Source organism: Oryx dammah, unplaced genomic scaffold (assembly GCF_014754425.2).
Source record: "Oryx dammah isolate SB20612 unplaced genomic scaffold, SCBI_Odam_1.1 HiC_scaffold_11, whole genome shotgun sequence".
NCBI classification, from domain to species: Eukaryota; Metazoa; Chordata; class Mammalia; order Artiodactyla; family Bovidae; genus Oryx; species Oryx dammah.
The window spans coordinates 50,937,676-50,944,939 of NW_024070195.1; the positions used below are offsets into that span (position 1 = coordinate 50,937,676).

The 7,264-nt window shown below is 42.9% G+C and overlaps 1 long non-coding RNA gene across 1 annotated transcript in view; it reads right to left on the reverse strand.

Annotated features, from left to right (window-relative positions):
• The window catches only part of LOC120869897, an 11,589-nt gene extending 5,279 nt beyond the window's left edge, over window positions 1-6,310 (reverse strand). The window contains exons 1-2 of the long non-coding RNA XR_005722657.1: window positions 6,225-6,310; window positions 1,608-1,614 (exon numbers count right to left, since the gene is read on the reverse strand). This is a non-coding gene — a long non-coding RNA (uncharacterized LOC120869897). The remainder of the gene's footprint in view (window positions 1-1,607; window positions 1,615-6,224) is intronic.
• Between the last annotated feature and the right edge of the window lie 954 nt (window positions 6,311-7,264).

The window sequence follows — 7,264 nt, forward strand, 5'->3', positions numbered from 1 at the left end:
TTTTACAACTACACATGTGATTGTTTACAGCCCACCAACTGTGAGAGGCACAGGAAGCCTAAAACATAGAGCCTTTCAAAGAGTTAAAAGCTGTTAGAATAGTGCTGGTGTAAGATTTCACTGTTGAGCCAATGCTTGCTATCAAGTTCCCATATCCCTTATCCACTGTGCACCTGGGAGTGCATTAGTTAATATAGTTGGAATGTAAGAAAAACAAGTGTAGACTTAAAACTAACCACATCAGACCTTTGAGCTAATTGGTTCTTTCTTAATTGTAACTCGCTGCACCTTTGCTTCGTGAAAATGTATCTCTATTTGATACCTTCTGAGGCTAACGTAGATTAGAAATATAAAGAAAAAACACTTCAAGGGAAAATAAGTTTTCTGGTTAAGCAGCCTTTATCCAAAGAAGGTCATAAAATGTTTCACAGGCCTCCAAGGCCAGAAGATAATGTATACAACATCATTTGTGGGAAGGCTATAAAAGACTTTTTGAAAATGAAAGTAACTGGCCTCGCTTGAAGAAGCTTGGTCACCCCATGTCTTTTTTTTTCTCTCACTTACTCTTTTTTTTTTCAGACTGAACCCTCGGAGTATAGAGGCTCCCAGGGTTCACTTATCTGAACGGGTTTCTAAGAACTGAATAGGAAGATGTTCTGGGTCTTCACTCCCTCGGGAGACAGGGAGAACACCTGTGGCCTATATAAACAGGGCAAATTCTTTGTCTGGGGGTTGTATTGGCTTTCTAAGTAAACCAAGAAATATCAGGCTCTTTCTCTCCTTTATTTTCTTATCTACAACATTCTTTCCTTATCTCTCCCTAAATCAATTGCCAATTCCATCCCCTCTTCAAATTACCCTTGAACCACCGGCCTGGAACCCGGCACCAGTCTCCACTCAAGAGGAACACCGAGTGTCCCACCAAAACTCAAAGAGCACCGATTTTCCCTCCTCATCTCGAGATGAGGGTCCTTTTCCCTGCTTCGTCAGCAAAGGAACCCTGGTGATCCAGTTGCACCTCCAGAGGAGACAGTCTCAACTTGAAATGCGAGAGGAACTCCAAAGGCCATGCCACAACTCAGAAAGACCCTGATGTCCCAATCAACTCCTGATAAACCTGATTTCCCTGCACTGACACGACTGTCACCCCGATACTGAATCAAAAGAAGATGGGAGATGTGACAGCCCTGTGGCACCTCGAGAGAAAGCCACCAATCCCTATGTCAATTCTACAGGAAGCCTGACACTGCTTTTACAGCTCGAGAGGAAAACGGACTTCCATGTTTCCACACGAGATAAGGCCTGACCCACCTGTTGAAACTCCATAGGAACCCCAAAATCCATGTCAGCCCTTGAGAGGAACCCTGAGGTTCTGGCATCAACTCAAGATGAGGACCTCAGCCCCGGCAGTGACTGGAGAGGAATCCCTAGAGGCCCCTCGCAACTCAAATGGAGACTTGACTTTCCTGTGGAAACAAGAGCAGGTCCCAGAGGTCCCCGATGTAACTCGATAGGAACCGAGTTTTCTGCCACAACTCAAGAAAAACCAGGAGATTCTCCCCTCAAAGCGAGATGGGGCCCTGTTCCGCTGCTACATCTTGAGAGACATCCTACCTTCCCTCCTGGGCCTTGGAAGGGTCCTTGACATCCTTGAGGCAACTCAAGAAGTTCCCCGACATACCCGTCTCCACTCGAGAGGAACACTGAGGGTCCCACCACAACTCAAGAAGAGCCCTGTTTTTCCCTCCTTATCTTGAGATGAGGGTCCATTTCCCTACTTCATCAGGAGAGGAATCCCAGCATTCCTGTCGCACAAGAGGAGGCGGTCTCAACTTGAACCTCGAGAGGAACTCCAAGGGTCGTGACACAATTTCAAAAGAACCCATGTCCCAATCCACTCCAGATAAAGCTGATTCCCCTGCACTGACTCGATTGTCACCCCAAGTATCAACTCAAAACACGATGGCATGTGTGACACCCCTGTGGCACATCGAGAGAAAGCCACAGATCCCTGTGTCAACTTGACAGGAAACCTGACACTATGTTTAAAGCTCGAGAGGAAAGCAGACTTTCATGACTCCTTATTCCCCTGTTGAAACTCCATAGGAACCTCAAGATCCATGTCAGCACTGCAGAGGAACCCTGAGGTACCAAGCTCAACTGCAGATGAGGACCTCGGCCCCAGCACTGACTGGAGGTGTATCCCGAGAAGGCCGTCACAACTTACATGGTGACTTGAATTTCCTGATGCAACACTAGCTGGTCCCTGAGGTCCCCATCACAACTCAAGAGGAACCCCAAGTTGCCAGGAGCCAGTTTGAAGAACCCTGCCCATGGCAAATGTCATGAGAAAGGAAGCTCACCATACGCAAAGGTGGGATCAAGCCTCAGGGGTCCCCCTGGAAATTCTCGAGCATCTACCCCCAAAACCAGAGTCTGCCTGCTTTACTGCGTTATGCTTTCCCCTACTCTTCTGACATTAATCCCACCACCACCTTTTTCTGGAAAAAGTTAATTTAGATATTTTAGATTATAAATCTCCTGGGCATAATAATAGTGTTTCAATCCAAAAACCCCTCTGATGGCTTTCCTGCCTGCCTGCCAGATTCTTACAGCTGTGCATATGATTGTTTGTGGTTTCCCGACCTCGAGAGGCACAGGAAAGTTAAATCATCCTAGGATTATATGGGCTTCCAAGGAGTCAAAATCATTAGAATAGGAGAGATTAAGGGTTTCATTTGTTTAGCCAATACTTGCTGCCAAGTTTTCATATCTTTTATATGTAGGTATAGTTGGTATATAGAAAAAACAGGTAGTAGCCCTGGCATTAGCAACATTATATCTTTGAGTTAAGTACTTTCTTTCTTATAACCCACTGTACCTTTGTTCTACACGAATGTAAATTTATTTAGTGTATTGAAGGTGATGAAGAATAAGGAAAAACACTTCAGGGGAAAAAGAGTTTTCTGGTTGATAGACATTTATCTAGGAAGAGAGCTGTAAAAATATTAACAGGCCTCTTGGACAGAAGATAGTGTAAATCATCTACCATTTGTATACAGGAAGATATGCAAAAAGAAAGCCTGGTCTCAATAACGGTCAGGACTGCTGCCCCTGCATAACAGTGCACATTCAATTTTTCTTTATGTACAACTTGGGGTATATAAGCTGCTTTTGAAAATAAAGTTGTGGGTCTGGCACCAATGCTTGGCTCCCACATTGTGATCTTTTCTCCCTTTTCTGGCTGAATTCCCATCTGGAGCATGTAGGCTCACCATGTCTACTTATTTGCCCTGGCTTCTAAGACCCACGTGAGAGGGAGCCCAAGGCAGGGCACCCTCCACTATTCAAGTGGGCCTTGGTGGCCTACATAGACCGTGCAAGTTCCTTGTCTTGAAACTTTATTGGTTTCCACATAAACCAAGTTATTCAGGATCTTTTCTGCACTAATTTTCCTGCTACACTATTCTTTCATAATCTCTCTTTATGTTTCTAAATAAATAAATCTTTTCCTCGCCGATGCTGCCTCCTCTTTGAATTCCCTGTATCCACCAGGCCTGGACCCTGGCAAGTGTCGCCTGGAACAGGCTATTCAAAGGTAGGTTCCTCAGAGCAATTAGAGTCATCAGCCGTATTGCCTCCCTCCCCTGGAGCTAGGGTCATCAGCCCTACTGCTCCCCCCCTCAGAACAATTAGGATCATCAGCCTTATTGCTCCCCCAGTGTTGAGTTTTCCAGATGGATAGGACCCCTTAGGGTGCTGCAGACCCCCCTGTAGGATAGACAGGGTGAGCAGGAGTGGGAAATGTTAAAGGGTTTAAGAGAAACCCGCTTTCTAAAGGTTGACAAAAATCTGCTTTCTTCTGGTTGTAAGAAAAGCCCCGTTGCCAAGGTAAAACCTTGACAAGGCAGACTTCTCTATAAGACTTATTTTTTGACATGGGTGACAGTTAATCAAAAGAAAGGCAGCTTTTTATATGAGTAATCTTGCAATTGTTAAGTAAAAGAGATATTAAAGTTAACAAAGTCAATATTCAATCCCTTTTTACATTTGTATAAGAACAATGTCCTTGGTTTCCAGAAAAGGACACTGTTAATTTAGACACTTCGGTGAAGCTAGGAGAACAGCTAAAAACTTACTATACTTTGCATGTTCCTGTAGATGCTTTTTCTCTGTGGAATATGATTAGAAATATTCTGGATCCCTGGCATGAGGCTGTTGGATAGACTATGGGAGAGGCTATAGCAGTGCATGGTAGTGGGTCTCCACCTTCTATGCAGGTCATATTTTCTGCCATTGACAAAGAAAAGGAGGGAGACTGTGCTCTACCTCCCGAGGAAAGAGAGGGCTTACAGGACGTTGCAGCTAGGTGCCCTGGCGAGCCCCCTCTCCCTCTAAACAAACTTTTAAAAGTTTATCTGATTTAAGGCAACCACTGCCACCTTCTCTTGCCCCTCCCAGAATATTGCCTAAGGCTGTAAAAGATAAAGATATATATTTTTTTCAAATAAAGGAGCTTTTAAAACAGTGCCTGCTCCTTGCAGAAAACCCCCTCAGGGGGGCGCCTCACCGAAGCCAAAAAAAGAGAGAGAGAGAAAGAGAAAAAGAAAAGGAAAAGAGAAAAAGAAAGAAAAACAAACATAATAAAAAAGATTCTACAAATAAATAATGTTTCTCTTATGGCCAAATAGAACATTTTTGCCAGCAGTGTCCTGCTAAACGGAGACAACAAACCGTGCCAATCAACCCCAGGTAGCTCAGGCCTAGACCTCAGTTCCACCACCGCAAAAATATTAACCCCTGATGTGCCAGTTACTCCGATTCCAACGGGAGGACATTCTGCACTTGTGCTAGCTCGCTTTCTTTTCAAGGAATTTCGGTGGTGCCTGGTGTAGGAGATTATGATTATATTAAGGAAATTAAAGTTTTGATCTTGCCACCTACTAAAACTGTGCAAATTAATAAAGGTCAAAAAATAACACAGCTTTTGCTTTTTCCGTATTATCAGATTGGAAAAACCTTGACTTCTCAAGGTAAGGGACCCAGAAAATTTGGATCTAGTGAGCTAGCTTTTTGGGTGCAGGAAATTACTGCTTCTAGGCCTTTAAAAGATCTTTACTGGCCCAGGTCCTGGCCAACACATACTACTGAAAATGAGTTGGTAGGATTAGAGAAAGTGGTATGCGGAGTGAGGGAGCTGCAGAGGAAAAGGTGAGGGAGAGTTTAGAACCTTGGAGAGTAGTGAGTTCCCGTTGCTGGAGGTATTCAAGCAAAGATTAGATGGTTGCTTGTCATCTAAAAAGCTATAGACCAGATAAGTTACAGAAGGGTAGACATTGTTTACTAACTTTAAACGATTTCCAGAAATTATTAGGAGATATTAATTGGATACACCCTCATTTAAAACTGACTACTGCAGATTTAAAGCCTTTGTTTGATAACTTAAAAAATAAAGCAATCCTAATCCCAGTTCTAAGGGAAAGTTGACTAGTGAGACAGAGTCGGCTCTTGTTAAAGTAGATGAGACTTTAAATGATCAGTTAATTAGGATTAATATTACCAAAAGATGACATTAAATTATTCTTGCCACAAAACATACACCTATAGGATGCTTGTGACAAGAAGGACCATTGGTTCCATCTACCAATGAGCCCAAGAAAAATAGTTTTATCTTATCCCAGCTTGGTGGCACAATTAACCATAAAAAAATGTGGAACTTTTTGGAAAAGAAGTAACAAATATAGTAATTCCATTCAATAAGGATCAACTGCAAGTCTTTTACAAAATAGTGATGATTGGCAAGTTGCCCTGATAGATTTCAGGGGTCAAATTTTGTTTCCTTTGCCCTTAAGCCCTCTGTTGCATTTTTTGAAAACACATCCAGTAATTTTTCCAAAAAATTTTTCTATTCAGCCTTTGAAAGGGGCTACAACTCGGTGTCTGGTTAAGTGAAAATATCTCCTTACAGGAGAGTGGAAAGGGCTAGCTATACTGCAAACTTGTGGGAGAGGGTATGCTTGTAATTTTTCCCAGGGTGCTGCATTGCCAATTTAGATCCCAGACAGACTGATTCGCCATGTCACAGTCCCCCAGGCACCTGGTTCCTCCAATACCGTTACCACAAAAAAGAGAAAGGGCATTCCTCTGCCCTTGCCTCCACCGCCCACCTGAAAAGTCCAGTAGACTCAAAGCCAACCTGCAGGGGAGATCCCAGAAGAACCAACCTAATCTTAGATAATTCAGCTTTAATAACAGCAATTACTTCTGTTACTGTTACTATTGCTACTACTATTACTATTACTGTTACTGTTATCGTTACTGTGGCAGCAATATCATTGACTCAACAAGTGCATACTGCCCAATATGTTTAAAAATCATATTTTAGGTGTTTGGAATAGCTCAGATATTAGTTTAGATTTAGGGAAACTATCAGATACAAACCATGGAACACTCCCGATTAGATTTTACTGCCGCAGGAGCAGCCAATGACTTTTTCCATATTCTCTAACTTCATTTCTGGAAAGACTATTCTGTCTACTGTTTTTAGTTATGTTGCCATGGGTGCTCTAACCTTGCTCCTCATAATCATTCTTCCATCCATTGTCAGGATCCATCGGCAGAACATTCAGAAACTCGTGACTGAGCTGAATCTGGCTGTTTTAAGGAATAAAAAAAAGGGGGAGATGCCGGGAGCCAGCGTGAGGAACTCCGCCTGTGGCAAAGGTCATGAGAAAGGAGGCTCAGCATATGCAAAGCATACGAAAAGGTGGGATCAAGCCTCAGGGGTCCCCATGGGAATTCTCATGCATTTACCCTCAAAACCAAAGTCTGCCTGCTTTACTGTGTTATGCTTTCCACCTACTCTTCTGACATTAACAGGGGGCTGTCCCCCCACCACCTTTTCTGGAAAAAGTTAATTTAGAGATTTTAGATTATAAATCTCCTGGGCATAATAAGAGTGTTTCAATCCAAAAACCCTTCAATGGCTTTCTAGCCTGCTTGCCAGATTCTTACAGCTGCACATGTGATTGATTTTTTGTGGCCTCCCAACCATGAGAGGCACAGGAAGCTTAAAACATCCTAGGAATGTAGGGGCTTCTGAGGAGTAAAATCATTATAATAGGACAGATTAAGGGTTTCATTTGTTTAGCCAATACTTGCTGCCGAGTTTTCATGTCTTTTACATGTAGATATAGTTGGCATATAGAAAAAAACAAGTAGTAGCCCTGGCATTAGCAACATTATATCTTTGAGTTAAGTACTT